We start from the raw sequence: 21,061 nt of genomic DNA, 5'->3' as shown, positions 1-21,061 counted from the left end.
CAACAGCGTCCGAGATGAGATGTATGTTATCCAAGGGCTGGAAGAACCTCTGTTGGGCCGTCGGGCGAGTACGGGTCTAATATTGTACAGCTGCTGCAGGCGGTTACAGCAGACCCAGGTGCCAAGTACAAAGAAAAGTTCCCAGGAATGTTCAAGGGTCTCGGGGAAATGAAAGGTGACTACCACATCAATCTCGAGGCAGGTGCAAGCCCAGTGTCAGTAAACACGTCACGGAAAGTGCCCTTGGCTCTGTTGGATAAGGTCAAGGCTCAGCTGACGGAGATGGAGAAAGACGGCATTATTAGGAAAGTCGTAGAGCCGACTCCCTGGTGCTCAGCTATGATGGTGATCCCCAAATCAAGTGGGGAAGTCAGGATTTGTGTTGACCTGACAAACCTCAACAAGTGCATCGAAAGGGAGAAGCTTGTGCTCCCGTCGGTAGAAGAAACACTGGGGCGTCTCGCTGGCGCAAAGGTTTTTTCGAAGTTGGATGCCAAAGCGGGTTTCTGGCAAGTGAAATTGGCTGAAGACTCACAGCTGCTCACAACTTTTATAACCCCTTTTGGCAGGTTCTGTTTCCAAAAGCTCCCCTTTGTCATCTCCTCGGCGCCTGAGCACTTCCAAAGACGTAAGAATCAAGTTCTTGAGGCGATACCTGGAGTGTTGTGTCACATGGATGACATTTTGATCACGGGAAGAGATCTCAAAGAACACGACGAGAGGCTGGAGGAGGTCCTTTCGAGACTGAATGCTGCGGGAATCACACTTAACGACAAGTGCGAGTTCGCAAAAACATCTTTGAAGTTTTTGGGACACATCCTGAGTGCGGAAGGGATCCAGCCAGACCCCGAGAGAGTGAAGGCAATCATGGATTCCGGGCACCGGACATTGTTACTAAACTTCGTCAGTTTATCGGCATGGCTAACCAGGTTGGACGGTTTATACCCAACTTGTAGGAGAAGCTAAAACCCATCCGAGATCTTCTCAGAAATGACGCAGAATGGAACTGGGGCGCCCAGCAGCAAGGAGCATTCGACCAGGTGAAGCTAGACATCACGGAAGCTACAACGCTGACACTCTGTGATCCCCTCCAGCAGCTGATAGTGTCGGCAGACGCCTCGGCGTATGGGCTAGGCGCAGTGCTCTTGCAGAAGGATCGACAAGGACTGGTGAGCCCGGTCGCTTTTGCATCCAAAGGACTGAGTGAGGCGGAAGGAAGGTATGCGCAAATAGAAAAGGAGGCTTATGTGGTCACTTGGGCATGCGAACGCTTTGAAAAGTTCCCGATAGGAACCAGGTTTCATGTGCAAACGGACCACAAACCCCTAATTGCGTTATTGGGTGACCGAGAGTTGAATACCATTCCTGCAAGAATCAGAGGTTCAAGGTCAGACTCATGCGTTTCAGCTACTCCATAGAACATGTACCCGGGAAGGATATATGGACGGCAGATGCTCTCTCGAGATCCCCAGTAGAGTTCCCTGACAAGATGGAAGAGGAGTTAGAGGCGTACGTCCAGCTTGTGACGAGCTTCCTGCCAGCTACGAGTCACGATATGGACGAAATACGCACTGCTCAGAGTCAAGATCCTGTATGTTGCAAGTTAAGAGAGTACTTCGGATTTCCGAAGAAAAGATAAGGAAGAGAAAAGAAGGCAGGCCCAAGGATACGATCAACGGCACGGAGTAAGCTGCCACAAGGAGCCGTCCATCGGTGGCTCTGTTTGGGTCAGAGACCCTGGCACGCCGGGGCAGATTGTGAGGAAAACGAACAACCCGAGATCCTTCGTGGTGGAGACACCGTCTAGACAACTCGTCCGGAATACCTACCATTTATTCCCAGCAGAAACACCGAGAAAGAGTGCTCAAACCGGATACAATGGAGACGGACACAATGGAGACATTTGCGTCTTTACCTCATAGGGCCCTTCTTGTCTATGAGCAAGCGATGCGGCGAAACCACCAGCTGCGTTACTCAGAGGGTGGGTTCTTCTCAGGACCAAGTCACCAACTTTGAATTCCATGTGCCTATGGCTCCTGTCATACTGCGCCGCTTGCTCGATCCTTGCGGCATCAAGATTTTCTCTAGTACGTGCAGCGCCCCAGACAAGCGCTTGTTTAGCGGTTCCGCGTACCTCGAGAGCGGGCGTCCTGGTGTTCCTTGGTTGCTCCGTAACTCGTTCGCCAGCGGAGCCGGTATCTCTCTACCCAGGTTCACAAACGCTGGCGTGAAAGCAGTCATCTGTTCACGGTGTTCCGAATGGCAAAACCCATCTCAGCGACGTGCTCATCCCAGTCTCGGTGTCTCTCTGTTAGGGCGATCAGCATGCTTTTGACATTCCGATTCACTAGCTCAGTGATATTGGCTTGGGGATGGTATGGTGTTTTCCTCTTGTGCTTTATGCTCAGCGCCAAGCAGGAGTCCACGAACACTTTACTAGTAAAAAAAAGCCAGCGTTATCACTAAAGAGACACCTGGGTGTGCCGAAGCATAAGGAAGTATTTAGTAACTTTTCCCAGATCCGCTTTGAAACCAGTTTCCTCAGTAGGTACAGCTCTGCCCCCTTTGAGAAAGGATCGGTAATAACCAAGAAGTACTGGATTCCCCGCGGACTTCTCGGCAGTGGGACGATGATGTCGCAAGCGACGATCTCCCACGGCTAGTGACTCTCCACCGACTGCATCAAGCCCGGGGGCTTCCCCCCTCTGGGCTTCGCTTTCTGGCAGGCTGGACAACTGCGGGCGTACCGGAGTGCGTCTTGCCTCATCCCCGGCCAGGTCGCGGCGCGGCATAACTTATAAAAATCTTGCTGCCACTGCCATGGCCTGGCAGAGCCGAGTCGTGGAAGTACCCGATAAACATTTTCCGTAGCTTTCTGGGAATCACAACCCTGAAGGGAAACTCATTACCCGCCACTTCATCCATCGTTGGGATGTGGCGAAGCAATAAGCCGTCTTCGCCCAGCAGATACGAATCAAATTGATCATTACCTCGACCGCCAGCCTTCCCGGTGTCAACCACAATTTCCGCCAGTTTACCCAACACCCGCTGACGAAAACCATCTGCTTTCTGGGCCTTCACAAGCTCTTTCTTGCTGATCACTTCATCCCAACCGACGATCCTTTGCTCCTTCGTGCCGCACGCTAAGGCTGCTAGAGTGCCGGTTGCTTCGCCTCCTTCCAACCGTCCGTGAAAGACGTCACCCCTGCATCCAGAGACATTCTCCTGTTCTTCCCGCGCTTCTCCTTACAATCTGGTTGCGTCACCTCCTCCCAACCACCATCCTGGGGCGCCCGAGAAAGCGCGTCCGCGACTTGTTGGTCGATTCCTTTCGCTACTCAACCGTGTACGAGTAGCGCTCCAAGGTTAGTACCCAGCGGGCCAGCCTTCCCGCGGGCTCTTTTAGCCTCTGAATCCAGGTAAGTGCTGCGTGATCAGTCTGAATAACGAAAATCGTACCGTCTAAATAGAAGTCGAACTTCTTTAGGGCAAGCATGACGGCCAACCCCTCCTTTTCTGTCAAGCTGAAGTTGCGTTCCGACGTTGTGAGCGTTCGACAAGCGAATGCCATAGGGCGTAACTGTCCATCATGCTCCTGTAGCAATACTGCTCCGACACCGTAGTCGCTCGCATTTGTCTGCACAACAAAATACCGATTAAGATCTGGTAACCGAAGGCTAGCGGTGTTTGCTATTGCCCTCGCGAGAGAAGAGAAGGCAGCACCCTGCTCTGGACCCCAGACCCACCTCGAGCCTTTCCCGTGCAGCAGATTCAATGGTCGCACCAGCTCCGCGCACAACGGGATGAACTGCCGGTAAAAGCCAACCATCCTCAGAAACCTTTGAAGGATATTTACATCATGCGGTAGGGGATAATCGAGAATGGCCCTCATTTTATCACCGCTCGGCTTCACGGTACCGTTGTCTACGACAGAGCCTAAAAGATTTACCTTTGAGGCGGTCAGTTGCACCTTTTTGGGATTAGTTGTTAGACCGGCCTCACTCATTCGACTTAAGACGATCTTGAAATGAGTTAGGTGCTTTTTGAACCACTTGGAGAATACCACAAAGTCATCCATGCAGGCCATGGCGAAGTTAAATTTCGCATCACCCGAGCGCGATGTTCATCAGCCGTTGGAAACTCGACGGCGAGTTCGACAACCCAAACGGAAGACGCGTAAGCTCAAACAACCCCGTGTAACAGGTGAACGCCGTTTTTTGGACATCGTCTGGCGCCACCTGGATCTGGAGAAAACCCCTTCTACAATCCAGCGTGGTGAAAACCCTCGCGCCTCCAAGCAAATACATTATAGACTCAACCGAGGGAAAAGGATACGCGTCCCTTCTAGCGACCTCATTAGGTCTTCGGTAATCAACGCAAAGGCGCGCGGTGCCGTCTTTCTTTGGCGCCAAAACTACTGGAAACGCCCAGGGACTCTGCGATGGCCGCACCGCCCCCGTGTCTAGCATCTCCTCGAGAGCCGCGTCTAGGAGGGCCCGTTTATGGACGCTTAGTGGTCTAGGGTTACACCCCCCCCCCCTCCCCGGCCTGGCCTCTCCTCTATCTATCCTGTAGTAAACGTTTTTACACCCTTAAAGGCGTAATGGTAATCAAAACACCCTTCTAACACCCTCATTTTTAACATGAAGGGTGTTAGAAGGGTATTCACACGACTTAAACACCCTATTTACACCTTTAAATAATGAAAGGGTGTAAGAAAGGTGTTAGGAGGGTGCAAGAAAGCGGTTAAGTAATGAAGGTACAGCCCATGATGCCGCCAGGGGTGTAAGGGTGTTTGGAGTTTGTTCGTTGAAAACAATGCCGAGCAGTTTGAGATTAATGCCGACTGCGGCATTAATCTGAAACACTACGATTCGATGAAGTCAATAAATAAGAGTACTGTCATGCGCTCGTCGTCTTCGCGAGTTTGCAATCACTGGCTAGACCAATCAGGCACATTGATCCTTTCTGTGCTTGATTGGTCTAGCCGGCAGGAGCAAATGCACGAAGGCGACGAGTGCCATGACGATGCACCTTTGGTTCTGCTTGATTGACTCCGTGGAATCGTGGCGTTGTGTAACCGATAACTGGTTCTGTGGGTTCACCCTGAGTTTAGGAATTCGGAGCACACAAACCAGGCTGCTGTTTTGAACATTATATTATATTCATATGTTCGTCGGTGTGCTCGCTCACGATTGCATTCGTTGCCTCGAAGGATGGGCAGGCGATGAGGGGTCCCGTCGTTGGCTGCTGACTCGCAGGTGTCAACAGGTGTTCCCAGCCGGTCTTCTTTCCGTGTTTCTTGACTGCCATTATTCCTTTCGGGGGTTTCGCGTATTCGACACATCCGCATCTTCTTCGGTACTCAACTGTACCTCTTTTCTCTTAGATCCTCAGAAAGCGAAGGCCTCGATGTTTAGCTCTCCCCCTTCCCCTGCGTTCTCTCCGTAGGCCCGCTACGCCGCTGTATACCTTTGGACTCCGAGCTGCGGTCGTTCGGCAGAAAACGCCACGAGGCGATGGCGGCGAGACCAAGTCTCAAGAACTCGGTGGCGCCACTCTGTTGTTACGTGCGGGCACTTGTGGCCAACTGGAGAGGTTGCATTCCTTCCAGGTTTACTCGGCCCAAGTTTACCTCACAGGTGGCTGTGGTCGGACTTAATATTGACATAAGTATAGGCATACTCGAAACCTGGAATGTCCAGGTTACGTGTATGCTGCATTTCACGGGCATAAGAGCTAGTCAGGATGACACACATGTAAATGTACCATGTACGCCAACACGCCCCTTCACAAACATGCCCGCGTTTGCCCACACCAGGTGAGGTCACTGCGCATTCGCAAAAACAATATTCGCTCGAGGTAAATTGTCCGCGTATCCGCTCTGTGGTCAGCAGAGCCGCCGCAGCGGCGTGACGCCAGAACCGCCGGATTGTGTATATACATATACAGCTTGAGTAATAAATAAAATAAATGAATAATGCAAGTTCACTTAGTTAAGACGCGTACTTATAGGATCGGGTATAGATTCCCATTGCTGAAATGTCATGTTCCTTGTTTCTGATATTAAAAAAAAAAATAAAGCCTCGCTCACTTTGATCTGATAAGAGTAAAAAATGCAGATTCAAATTTACGAATTTTAAATTTTAACGCGACTTCTAAAACAGAACAATGGAATATTAACTTGTAAAAATAATTGTCTTTTTTCCGAAAACTGATTTGTATATTACAACATCAACTAAAATCTGATTTACGTGAAAAAACAACGAACATTTCAGTATGATTGAAAGCAAATATTTCGAGGTACCTTTTCTACGGCGTGCTGTTTTAGGAAATACAAAAAAAGAAAAAAGAAAAAAAAAACTAAAGCAATGAATACGATTAAATATGTTAAAGAAACAAAAATATGGTTCAATAAAATAACACAAATATGTATCTATTCGGGTAGTGCACATGAACCTTGTGAAAGCACTCACAGTTTCTGAAACAATGGGTGTGGCTTATATGTTCAGGAGTTTACCTTTATGATTTGTTCTTCAGTGTACTTATATCGGAAAATGTCAGAGAGATAATAGAATCTAAATAATATTTAAAAGCATCTCTCTATTATATTTTAGAGAACAGATAGATCACAAAAATTTGGGGTTCTCTGTTTATTATGAATTTTTTTTTTTGTACTAAACAAAGCGATTTGAGGCACTTGCCAACACTGTGAAATCGTTTTTATCGCGGAAAATAAAAATCGTTTGGATTATTGAATATAGACTGGTACAATCCCTTACATGAGATGGTTATTAAATCACGCAGGCGAAAGCGCAAAAAAAATCCTCAATACAAGGCGTCGGTTTAGCTACGAGTGTTACCCCACTTAAACAAAGAAAATGCAGCATTTAAACCCCCAAAAAACGAAACCTCTGTAAAACTAAAAGTTTAAGTGGAATAGCCATACAGACAGTTTCTTCTTTTAGCTTTCGCTTTAACTTCCCTGTTGGAAAATATTGATGATGGAAATATGATGGAAAAGGTTCATACAAGCGTAACCGTAATATGGGACATCCTATACAAGCGAAAAGGCAGCTCCAGTATAGTGGATTACGGCGGAACGATACAGGTAGGCGGAACCATACAAGCGTGTCGTATTCTGGGACATCCTATAGCGGCGTAGTGGATTATGGCGGAACCATGTAGGCGGACGGAACCATACATAGATAACGTAATATGGGACATCCTATACCAGCGAAAAGGCGATACCGGCATGTTGGAGCCATATGGCTCCAACATGGTGGTTTCGCCTTTTCACTGTTGTACACGGCAATTTAGTTTTAAGCTTTACATATATGTTTAGAAAGGCAGTGAAAGCTAAATTAATGCGATTTGTGCAGGAGAGTAATATGGCCAGGCGTACGTAGTATAGGGACCTAGTCGTAACGATCAGTCAGATAATTAAATACAATTTGTTAATTAACTTTTTAATTAGTGAAAATGAAACTATGGTTTCTATTGGAAACTTGCTGAGTCACTGAAAACCACAAAATCAACTCTTTTTAGAAGGATATGATGCAGGGGTAGCATTTTACGCGTTCTGTAAAAATGCTTTATTTGGACGAGTTTCTAGGTTTCAGTTTCTTATCAGAGCTCATCTTTGCGCCCACGGTCCTGTTCCCCAGGGGCTTAGACGCGCAACACACGTGCGCCTTGCTTCCCTCCATCCTACGAGGGAGGCGAGGGGGCGGCTTCGCACTGCGGCCACCGGGCAGCAGGACCGTAGGTGCAAAGATGCGCTCTGGTAAGAAACCGAAGTCTGGAAACGCGTCCAAATTGACCATTCTTTTAGAACACCATAAAATGCTGCTCTTGTCTTATATCTTCACAAAGAAAATTGATTTAGTGTGTTTCGATGATGCTTAGAAGTTTCTAATTGGAACCATGGGTCAATTTTCACTGATTAAAAATTTCAGGAACATACTATATTTAGAGAGAGGCTGAAGCGGTTTTGTATTTGAGAAAACACTTTTAAATCTTCTTCATTTGACCTCCAGAATCTCAAATATCAAAATTATTTGCTAATTTAATTAATCGAGGCTGCATAGAGTCATTTTTAAAGCGCTTTGAAAGCACTTCCCTAGAGAGCGACGTCACAAGAGCAGCTTTCAAAATCTTTGTTCACGCATCTTCAGTGCCTATGAAAGCTATGCACGCACATGCTATTTTTTAAAGGGGCAGAAAAATGTGTCACGACTGGTGCCAATGCGGGAGAATATACCTAGAAAACTTGCGACTGGACGCGCGGCCCTTAAGCGACATACACTTGGCGGCTCAAAGGTCTTCTTACGATGTCACTATTGGTAGGATGTTGTTTTTGTGTTTTCTCACGTTTAGTTATATCTTTGTGGAAAACGAACGGGATATTCAGATTCGCGGGATAAAACCACGCGAGAATGAACCTCCATCTAGTTTTCTGAAAGAAGTCTGGCACATCTCTGTAATAAGCCGACTGATCATTACAAATTGGCCTTTTATACTATGCCGCCCTGGCCATATAATTCACGTGTACAGACTGCGTAAATGTAGCTTTTACGGCTTTTTTTTTAAAAATCTGTAAAATGTACAAAAAAACACTCTGTAGAATGTCCCCCAATACAATATGATTGTATGGTTCCTTTCCCGCTTGCATTGTTCAAGAAAGACTTGTGGATATCCAGCGTTTCATTGGAATGCTGGATGTCAATAAGTCTCTACATCAGTGAGTGGTTTCAAACAATTATGATGTTTGCATACCAGTAAGCTCTCATCCGAGGCTCACCAGGAGCACTAAGAGCAGAGGCAAAATGTCGTGACCTGGTAAATTTGGTTGCAGGTATTTATTTTTAGAAGAACTGCATGCAGCAAAGCTTAACTTTGCTCAAAAGAAGATAATTAAAAATTCAATACTGAACAATGGTGTCCCTTGAGCTGTGAGACCAAACTCCCACTCTCGTCACTCAGGAGTTCCTAACTTGTGCGTAGAGGATCAGCACAACCCAGATTTGTGCTGCAAGCGCACCTGCAATATAAAAGTTGAAAAAGCATGAGATGAAATATGAGACGTTTACAATTCTCTGTAATGAGAAAATACAGTACAGCTCTCGAAGAGGAAGATGGGAGGGTATGCCCCTCCTTCCCCTCCCCTCCTCCTCTTCTGCTCCCTCCCATTTAGGGGGAAATTTCCCCACTAAATTTAGCGGGTTAAGTTTCCCATTAAATTTAGCGCGGAAATTGATGTCACATGACCTCAACACAAATGCAGTTTTTCCGCTAAAAGTAGCGGGGAAAATGACGTCGCATGACCGTGTCACGTCATCCATAAAAACACTCAGTTTCTCAGCTAGACTTAGCGGAAATATTAACGTCACATGACCACAACATTAATTCAATTTCCTGCCAAGTTTAGTTGGGCGGTTACGCCGACAGCGACGCCGCGAAACGCGGAAACGGGTGCTAATAGCTGCGCTAAAAACTAAATGCATCAGGTGAAATAAAGTGAACATTAGATATACTGTAAGAAAAAGGAGAATCTAAGATACCGTACTCAGATCCTTCCTTTTGTCCGTTCTCAAATGTTTTGATATCAAAAAATGTTTATCTCTATTCATACCCAGAGAACCCCTCCCAGTTTCAGCATGAATGCAATAAATCAATGCAGACTAGACCTAGTAAACTATAATGCACATGAAAATGAATGTTTGCCACATAGTCATGTATCAGTCAGTGGCTCAGATCTCAAAATACATTTGTATTGAGGAACATTCTTGAATAAAACTTCTGGGCTTCGAATTCAACAGTTTGTACTTCCATAAGGAACACTGTATGGCACTGATTTTTTTTGTTTTTTGTGACACATCAGAAACAGCACAACACTGTCATCCTTGCAACCTAACAAGAATTTGTATTTTTTTTTTAGCATGGCATGTGCTATTCTAATGCCCATACAGCCTCCTTTCACAAAATTTCCTTTGTATAGCTTTTTATTGGTTCTTATTTAGCTCGCACGACAGATTCGGTACCTTGAATTCTCACTCGGCATCAACAGTTTTATATATTAATGTAATAGCGAAAGACAAGATGTATGGACTTGAGTATGGTTCAACAAGCACAGATGTTGAGAAAAGTACTGAGGAAAACTCAAATGTCAAAATAAAAATAAGCTGGAATGTGGATACAATTATGGACATGGTCATGAATACACTTAGCAGATTCAATATAAAGAATATGTGTTAGACGCACGCTCAAAGAAACCTGTTGCATCATTATTCATTCAAATTACTTTGCAGACCCCAGCGCTGCAGTCTCAGGTGGGAGTTCGCTGGATGAGTCTACTGAAAATGAGTGTAGACGGAAAAAGCAGTTTGATCTGCGATAATGAGCATTACATAAGTGACATGTCATTATTACTGTTACAGTGCCGAATGTTCCAAACTGTCAGTCGCATCATTCTGTGAATTCCCTCCGTACATTACAGGGTTTGGCTCTTTCGAATGCTTTGCGAGAAAAATGAACTGGAAATATCTAGAGTAGTTCCAGAAAAACTATTTCCAGAATCTTATCTCAGCATCGCAAAGAATATAAAAAGTTTCTAAAGACAAGGTTAGTGCAGGAGTTGAATAAACTAAATACTTTGTTTTTCGAAACCATCTTGCCGTAGTAAACGTATGAAGTTCCCCTAGGTAGAGCTAGTCATTACGGATAATTGTGCCCATTGCATACCATAAAAATTTAATTTGCGACCTATAATATTTACAAACTCAATTAACTCTGAATAAGTGGACCACTTGGCATTAAAAATTGGCCTCACCATGACTGTCTGCCAACATCTACATAATAATTTTCATGAACCTATGTATTTCAAGAAAATATTTGGTGCGAGCTGCTTAAAACACAATAGCACTTTTTAACAAGTGCTGATTGTTGGGCAAGTTCGTACGGTACGTTAGAAAACATAATTGCGCTTTAAAGACGGGGACATAGGAAGGACAGACACCACCGAGTGCTAACTTTCAACTGATTTAATTCAAGAACCTCAGCGTAAAAACACACTGCGTCACCGCACCACATCTCAACCAATCCGTGGCCCTGCCACGGACCGCAAGTACGCCAACTCCTTATCCGCCAAGTCAATTGACGCCACACTGACACAACACGTGCCAGAACTATTTATAGCATCAGCCTCCATAATCTCTCTAACAGTCATATCTTTGTGCCTAGCAAGAACAGTAGACAAAGCAAATAATGGTTTGCACTCGCAGTGATGATCTGTCGTGTCACTGTCATGATTGCGGGTGCAAACAATTATTTGCTTCGTCTACTGTTCTTCAGAGGCACAAAGATAGGACTGTTAGCGAGATTATGGAGGCTGACACTATAAATAGTTCCGGCACAAGTTGTGTCAGTATGGCGTCAATTGACTTGGCGGATAAGGAGTTGGCGTACTTGTGGTCCGTGGCAGAACGGATTGGTTGAGATGTGGTGCGGTGACAAAGTCCGTTTCTACGCTGAGGTTCTTGAATTAAATCAGTTGAATGTTAGCGCTCTGTTGTGTCTGTCCTTCCTATGTCCCCGTCTTCCAAGCGCAATCTTGTTTTCTACCACACTTTTTAACACTAAAAGAAAGCCTGTAGTGGGCCACAACTTAAGCAGTTTTCCCTTCATTATGAAGAGCAATTACACATATGTGAACCAGGAATATAGGCCTGCACTGAATTTTTTTCTTAAGCTGAACGTGCTATGCTCTGTTTACTGTATAAATCTTTGCAGAGCTGACAATGTGCAAGTTCCTGTTTTTTTATATTTCACATGTCCCGACTGCTGGGTGTGGTAGAGACATAAGATTGATGACACCAACGAAACACAATAATTATTTTAAGAATTTGTTTGGGTAAAGCACAAACAAGGCGATCTGCGGGAAGTTATTTCTGTGACACCGTCGAACCTACATCCGCGGGCTTTAAGTTCACATGTTAATCATGTCTGCAGACTCCTTTTTGTAATTGGAACTCCATCCAACCCAAGATTTGAATATTTTTTTTTGCATTTTAGGCTTAGTAGTGCTTTTGCTGTTCTAGTAATAGGTAAGAAAAATGCTTATTTCAAGTGGTATACCTAACACCTGGTGGCACGAGGACTCCCCTGTCGTGACGCTGATCGAAAGTCAGAGGCAGGGAGATACTGCGATGCTCTTGTTGCTGGGATTATCTCCCCCATGGTCCTGGCCAGACCACAGAAAAAGATTGAGTCCAAGCTTGTGGCCACTAAAATCTCCAGATCTTGAGGCACCCAAGTAGCTGAAAATAAAAACAAATCACAATCAAGTACTTGGCAGAGCTACATTAGAATGGCTAGCATATTCTTTCGTGATCAGCAGATAGATCCTCTTATTTTAGTCATAGTCACCCCCCAGGACAAGGCCACGTAGGCGTTAAAATGATGGGTACCGAATTAAGGCGAATGATCAAATGCATTCATTTAACCCTCTTTCGCCCCAACCTGAGAGACTTCTGTCAAATATTCACATTCAACTGTAAAGACTACAAATAAAACTACTACTGCAATGCAGAGCCGTATAGTCTGTTCTCAAATGTTTTGATTTTAAGAAATGTCTATATCTTTATTCATGCCCAGAGAACCCCTCCTAGTTTCAGCATGAATGCAATAAATCAATGCAGACTAGACCTTGTAAACTATAATGCACATGAAAATGAATGTGCGCCACATAGTCATGTATGAGTCAGTGGCTCAGATCTCTAAATACATTTGTATTGAGGAACATTCTTGAATAAAACTTCTGGGCTTTGAATTCGACAGTTTGTACTTCCATAAGGAACACTGTATGGCACTGATTTTTGTTGTGACACATCAGAAACAGCACAGCAGTGTCATCCTTGCATACCTAACAAGAATTTGTATTTTTTTTTTAGCATGGCATGTGCTATTCTAGTGCTTATACAGCCTCCTTTAACAAAATTTCCTTTGTAGAGCTTTTTATTGGTTCTTATTTAACTCGCACGACAGATTCGGTACCTTTAATTCTCACTCGGCATCAACAGTTGTATATATTGATGTATTAGTGAAAGACAAGATGTATGGTCTTGAGTACGGCACAACAAGCACAGATGTTGAGAAAAGTACTGAAGAAAACTCAAATGTCAAAATAAAAATAAGCTGGAATGTGGATACAATTAAGGACATGGTCATGAATACAGTAGCAGATTCAATATAAAGAATATGTGTTAGACGCACGCTCAAAAGAAACCTGTTGCATCTATATTCATGCAAATTACTTCGCAGAACCCAGCGCTGCAGTCTCGGGTGCGAGTTCGCTGAATAAGTCCACTGAAAATGAGTGCAGACGGAAAAAGCAGTTTGATCTGCGACAATGAGCATTACATAGGCAAGTGACATGTCATTGTTACTGTTACAGTGCCAATTGTTTCAAACTGCCAGGCGCATCATTCTGGAATTCCATCCGTATATTACAGGGTTTGGCTCTCTCGAATGTTTTGCGAGAAAAATTATCAACTGGAAATGTCTAGCGTAGTTCTAGAAAAACTACTTCCAGAATCCTAACTCAGCATCGTAAAGAATATAAAAAGTTTCTAGAGAGAAGGTTAGTGCAGGAGTTGAATAAACTAAATACTTAGTTTTGCGAAACCATCTTGCCGTAGTAAACGTATAAAGTTCCCCTAGGTAGAGCTAGTCATTACGGATGATTGTGCCCATTGCATACCATAAAAATTTAATTTGCGACCTACAATATTTACAGACTCAACCAACTCTGAATAAGTGGAACACTTGGCACTAAAGGTTGGTCTCACCATGACTGTCTGCAAACATCCACATAATAATTTCCATAAACCTATGCATTTCAAAAAAATATTTGGAGCGAGCTGTTTAAACTGCCATAACACTTTTTAACACTAATAGAAAGCCTGTAGTGAGCCACAACTTAAGCAGTTTTTACTTCATTATGAAGGGCAGTAACAAATATGTGAACCTTAAAACTAGGCCTGCACTGAATTGCTTTCTTAAGGTGAACGTGCTATGCTCGGTTCAATATATTATCTTTGCAGAGCTGACAATGTGCAAGTTCCCATTTTTTTATATTTCACATCTCTCGACTGCTGGGTGGGGTAGGTACATAAGATTGATGACACCAACGTAACACAATGATTATTTTAAGAATTTGTTTAGGTATAGCACTAGCGAAGCCATCTGCGGGAAGTTATTTCTGCGACTCCGTCGAACCTACATCCGTGGGCTTTAATTTCACATGTGAATCATGTCTGCAGACGCCTTTTTCTAATTGGAACTCCATCCAACCCGAGATTTGAATGTTTTTTGCATTTTAGGCTTAGTAGTGCTTTTGCTGTTTCACTTCAAGAAGAGGTAAGAATGCTTATTTCGAGTAGCATACCTAACACTTGGTGGCATGAGGACTCCCTTGTCGTGATGCTAATCGAAAGTCACAGGCAGGGAGATACTGTGATGCTCTTGTTGCTGGGATTACCTCCCCCATGGTCCTGGCCGGACCACAGAAGAAGATTGAGTCCAAGCTTGTGGCCACTAGGATCTCCAGATCTTGAGGCACCCAAGTAGCTGGAAATAAAAACAAATCACAATCAAGTACTTGGCAGAGCTACATTAGAATGGCTAGCATATTCTTTCGTGATCAGCACATAGATCCTTTTGTTTTTATACTTTGTACGTGCACCTATTAAAAAACTGCTCCTTCACAGCCACAGTCATAGACACACCCCAGGACAAGGCCACACAGGCGTTGAAATGATGGGTACCGAATTAAGGCGAATGATCAAATGCATTCATTTAACCCTCTTTCACCCCAACCAGGGAGATTTCTGTCAAATATTCACATTTAACTCTAAAGACTATAAAAAAAACTACTACAGCAATGCAGAGCCGTATAGTGGGAGTTTAACCAGTGGGTGTGGTGACAAACGTGACGGAGAGGAGGAAAAGGAGGAGAGCGCCGAAGGAGGGAGAGAGAAGGCAGCAAAAAGGAGACGACCGCTATTTTGACGCAACGCTGTTGGCGCGAAGCACTGCTGAAGCTATGTGTCGTCTGCTACTGGCTTAATTGATTTTTGCCTTTATAAAACTTTGCGTTTAAACATGAAGAAACTTCTTTCTTTAGGTTTTTAAGCCACCGAGGAATAACACTGTATTATTTTATTGCAAAGCCTGCCAAATAAAAGCAAAGGGCAGGTGTCTGGATAGAAAGAGTTTAGTTGGCGCACCAAGAGGCTAACCAATAAAAATGGGTACCACTCTGCGCAGAATGCCTAAAAAGCGTGCATCTCTACTTGACACTAACAGCAGCACACACTATCTATTTTACTGACTAAAGGGTACTAGATCATTATTTTCAGCTAACTAGTCAAAACAGACAACGGCAAAAAAAAAAGCAATGGCAAAACCAACAATCGAATTCGCCTGCTCTCCAGTAGCACGACATCTATAGAAGGCAGACCTGCAGAATGAACAAGCAGTCTAAAGAAAAGTATGTCCCATGTATAATTTGTTTCCATGCTGCAAAGCAAGTGCTGGAAAGAGGTTTCACGACATTAACAAAATTTCTTGCAATCAGGTGAGAACAAGTTAGAGCAGTGAACTTGTCCTTGCCCTTGGCATAACGTTGTTGCCCATGGAAACTCAAATAAATTTGTGAATAAAAACAAAAAAGACTAACCTTCATAAAAAAAAATCTAACTTTCGCAAAAAAAGTTATCTTGAACAAAATATGTGGGATACAGTTGTACAGCATCCATTTTTGTGCTGAACCAATTTTGAGGCAAATCTGCGACAATGAAAAGAAAACGCCCGAGTACAATTAAGGGAAAGACAGAAAGGATGCATACCTACAACAAAAACATTTAGAACGACCACGGGCAGGAACCTCTGTTGAGGCTCTCGGAGTGACTCCCTGCAATGGGCCTGCGAAGACCAGAGAACAAGATCGGTCAGAGCTTGCAGCCATAAGGTGCTTCATACCATGAAGTTTCAGAAGTAGCTGCACTTGGAAGCAAAGTGCATTTCATTTCTCTGCAGAATGGAGAGTTTAATAGCTAGTATGCATTCATAAGGTGATACAGTCACGAATGCAGATTTTTCAATGCAGCACTATATCACCAAATTGTTAACCGTGCCGGGCAACACTAAAAACCGGGAGCATTATTCCAAACTATCTCAGTTTAAAGTTAACCACGGCAGAAGCTGCAAGCCATGTGACCTTCTAGTTGGATGCCATGGTACGTCGAGCTTATAATCATGTCTCACACTGTTTTTGCTGCAATGGCTTGTAGTGTCAAAAGTGGTCCAGCTTAAAAGAGATGCAAAGTATAGACGTTTGTGAGTGGGGCCCTGACCTAGTCTTCAGCTACATTGCGAGGTAGGACGTTCCAACAGGGATGTTTGCTGCCTGTAATCACACGACCAGCTTGTGCACAGCGATCGCTCGAGCCGAGTACATGTCCTCGACAGTGCCATTATTTGACAAGCAGTTTTATGAATGTTAAACATGACTGACTTGCAGAGAGACTGCATCTCAAGGACTAATGACTTGGGATACCTAACTGAATACTGATATATTAACTGAATGCAAAACAAATTACCTGGCAGGCATTAAATTTATCAACAGGGTGGGTTGACTCCGCATTAAGTTGGAGTCGATGCGTCAGGCACGTAGCCAGGATTTTGTTTCAGGGGGGGCCCCCTCATGACAAAACGATGTATGAGGGGGAGGGGGGAGAGGAGGACCCATGCAAAATGGAAGATATCGGGGGGGGGGGGGGGGGGCGGGCCTCATAAGCTTCCCCCTGGCTACGTGCCTGCGATGCGTAATAGGACAATACAAACAAAGATATGCCTTACAATTCCTTTTGCACCCCCAAAATGATGTGTTTTTGAAGGTAAGATACACAATGTTCTTGATTCAGAAAGTGCCCCAGCTGTACCTCGGCTATTCTACCTCAGCATATGCAGTAAGGGCACTCACCAAGCCTATTCTCCTCAGCTCTGTGCAGGTTAAGCTAAGTTAGAGTATAGAGGTACACGCTCACTGACAGCATGAGAAAGGCAGGGAGAAGTCTCCGTTGTTCCACCACCAGCCCGTCTGCTACCTTCGATGACGTTTCAGCGCCTCATGAGCCTGGAGCAAGCACATTTGTCCAAAGTGGGGTGAAAAGCACAAGAACGTGCTGGAGGACGCCCAGCCATTCTCTTTTTGTCATTGGCTATTCTACATATTTTAGTATGACATATCTTTAAGTGAGAAAAAGTATTGCAAATATGCAGTCCAACTTTGACCATAATACAGAAGTCTGATAAAGATAACAGTTGCCATTCACCATTTTCCAAATAAGTGCTCCCACCTATCGGAACATCTACACATGTGGTGCGTGAGTGGGTTCAGGACTGAGACGCTAGAAAATGAAGCGCTCACAAGGCTTGTCTGGCCCTTCCAACCATGCGGGTACATTCATCGCAAATCCCAGATTTTTAGACAAAATGATTTAGAATAGGCAAATCTTGTCTACGCCCGAGGTAGAACATTGAATTGTGATTCCCCCATATTGTGCCAACCATCCTTCAACCTGCGGTACCACCTGCAAATGAACTATGTTGTGCTGCGGCACGCGTCCATGCTGCCTGCTTGAGAAGAAAACCACTGCTCGTGTTGAAGACGACATCCCACAATGTACAGGCAACAATGTTTAACGAACTAAAACAAAATTGATATCATTCAATAGACACAGATAGGCTTACAAAGTGTCGACACCATGATTGTTGTTGTTGGTTTTACTCCTGCATACAAACATAAGTGACTTCCTCTTTCCTCCGATGTACAGTAAAACCCCCTTATCTTCGTGGCCCCTATTTCTTCTCGAATCGGTCACAGAGGACATAACCGCAGCCACTGAATTCTGCAAAATTAAAGGCCGCGAAAATTAAAGGTTCGCCAACATTAAAGAATTTACTGCTCTTCCGTGTGTCACATAATGTTAACATTTCAAGGAGGCTGAAGGTATTGGTTTAAGGAAAAATTGACCTATGAAAAAAAATACCCTTCTCCAGGTTAGGCACGCGAGGTTCTTTTGCACTACCTATAAGGCGGCAAGTTTGTTTCGGCAGAGCTTTTGGTTAAACGGAGTCACAAAAGTAGCTATACTTGGAGTCAACCATTTTGTGCTGCATTATAAAGCTAGAGTAAATTCCACTGTGCTTCTGCACAGCACTGTTTGTTGCGAGAGCATATGTGGTTTAGTGTTGCATCCCATTTGCATGATCTAGAGAAACCAGCGCTGACAAAATTAGAGCACTCAAAAAAAAACAAAAAAACAGCCGACTGTGGAAACATTGAGAGATGCACACATGCGAACTGTGCATTTCTTAAAAGTGGATTCGAGCAAAGGTAAAAACAATATCTATAATTACGGCGGCCATACTTGCCTTGCCCGAGCACGACCACTTTTCCCTCGGTAGCACCATCCAGTAAGCACCAGCAACACGCCCATGAGACGCCGCCGACTCATGGATTGAATGACGACCCGCCTGAGGTCTTGGAAGGAGATCCGGAACACTGCTTTAGGCCAGATGTTGTATCTGGAGGGGGCAGGGACTAAAAGTAAAAATTAACAAATTTATCTGAAGCGCTACATTCCTATAGCATAAACTCTAGGATAGCAGTATTTTTTTTTTGAGGTCAGTGATGCATTTTAATTAAACACAAATGGTTGGTTTATAACTTTATATGATGAACCAGCAGCCCCTATTTTCCTTAAGTGTAACGGAGTGTCTAACGTTACGTCCGACGGAACCCGAAATAAAAATTAAAGTTACGCCCAACGTAACTGTCAAGCATTCGAGTTGCGTCCGACGTAACCCAAAATAAAAATTGAAGTTACCGTATTTACTCGAAAATAGGTCGAACCCTATTTATTGGATCCACCCAGAACAAAAAAAAAATAATTAAAATATAGGTCGATCTTTTTTTTTTATTTTTAAGAACAGGGGAAATTTTGGGCAAAAGGAAGAAAAAAAACCTTTATTTGCATCACTCTCAGCTAAATCACGGGGCGATGCCAAACACTTCATCACCGTCAGAACTTCTGGACATGTTATCATCGTCCCAGGCTTCGTCAGCTGGGTAGACATCCTCGCAAATTCGCAGCAATACTTCACTGACACCGTTGTAAAATGACGACAAGAAACGAAAAAAGGTGCGAAGCGACGGAACACAAACTACAAAGACGCAAGCAAAGCCGCCATGTCGCCATGAGCAACACGCGAGCCGAGCCGCCTCAAGCAACTAACAAAAATAACTTTTTGTTTTTGTGCGCGTTTGCGAGGATGGAGGGTAAAGTGCATGGCGCATCGCGTTCCTCTCCTTACCCGTTGCCCAGCAAGGGGAACGCTAGAGGCGCGATGTCGAAATCCGACGCCCGACCGGCCACCGCGGGCGGCGAGCCATTTCGGCAACCAAAAGCTTTTTGAAACAAGAAGCGGCGCGGCTCTACGGCAACGCCGGCTCGGTGACTCGATAGCTTCATGCCTCCGGTAGGGTCGCAAAATTTGGTCGCGAATGTAGGTGTCGAAATTCTTTAGTCACAATTTCCGAAAAAAAAAAGAAGAAGAAAAAAAAAAAAAAAAGGTCGATTTATATTGAATAAACACGGCAGTCAGCCGCGCGACGAGACACACATTATGAAAGCGATTGGTGCGAGCGACCGAGGCGATGAGCGACGTTTTCTAGAAGCCCAAGAACCGAGCGGCGCAAGGAGCGAGAGTGAGAAATCTTCGGCGCTCGGCGCCGGCTCTCGTAGCTTCTCGCCGTCGCTCGTCTCGTTGATCGCTATATTGCTAACATGCCGTTCAAAAAGGCGCTCTAAGTGCTTACCATTGCATTGGGACCAGCCTCGCTTCCAACCGTAACCAGTCTTTTTTTTTTCTTAGCCGCCCAGGTAGAAGTTAACATCGTACATACACCGTTTTCAAGCATGGCTCCTCGTTCATTGCTCGATTTACATTTTCGGCAAATGACCGCAATGAAGCACAATTATTCTAGTTCAAAATTGTCACGAACACTTGGCACGCATGCTTATACTGTAGCGCACCTAACATAATTTAAAAGTAGAACGAAAACGGGACGAGATTCGCTTACCGTTTCACGGATCCTAGGCCTAACGGCCGTACTTGGAAGTCGCCTGGGGTCCGGCGATCGGACGAGTCGAGCCGGCCTGACGCAGGCTGACCACGCCTGGTTGAACTATGAGAGGTGCCGTCCAGTTGAGAGCCAGAGACGCAGTAGAAACGGACCGCAAAACATCTGTCCCGTAACCGTAAACGAGCCAACGAACCCCCACACCGCTCTATCTTCGCCATCTCCGCGACGACCGGAAGTGGAAGCCGCGAAGCTAGAAAACGGAAGCCACTGGGCGGAAGCTGTAAGTTTCGGTTTCGCTTTTATCCAACGCAGGCTACGGTCGCTACGGTTTCGGGCTGGTGGGTTTGTCGGGTTTGTGGCTGGTTGCGACGACGCGAGGGGCCACGAAAAGACGCCAAGTTGGCCGAGTACGAGTCACGGCCCACGATACGAGCAACGGGCCGTTTGCCGCTGTCGACCGGCGATGAGGTATCCGCGGCTTGGTGTCACGATCGGTTTGTTGCCGTGCACGTTGACTCAAAGCTCGAAGTTATGCAGTTCCGTTCCGGCACCAGCCGCACCACGTTTTCTGCTGCATCGCACGTGGAGGCCTTTCGACGCATTCAGTGAACGTAAAGATGGTGCCCGCTGTCTTCGGTGCTGTGGAAGAAGTCGGGAGACGGAAGGCGTTTAGGACTCCAGGCCGGGCCGCCGGTTCATTCTGAACGAGAGGCGACGTGTGTGTGCACGCTTTGAGGAAGCCTCCGCGTTTCGCCGCGCTAGACCTCGCCGATCGCGACCAGACCAACTGGACCCCGAGTCCGAGAGGCTCTTGCGGAGCCAGGAACTGCACCGAGGTAGGAGCTGCTC

Source organism: Ixodes scapularis, unplaced genomic scaffold, assembly GCF_016920785.2.
Source record: "Ixodes scapularis isolate PalLabHiFi unplaced genomic scaffold, ASM1692078v2 PGA_scaffold1__304_contigs__length_218370807, whole genome shotgun sequence".
NCBI lineage: Eukaryota > Metazoa > Arthropoda > Arachnida > Ixodida > Ixodidae > Ixodes > Ixodes scapularis.
The sequence above is the reverse complement of the archived record's forward strand: the minus strand, read 5'-3'. Positions refer to the sequence as shown.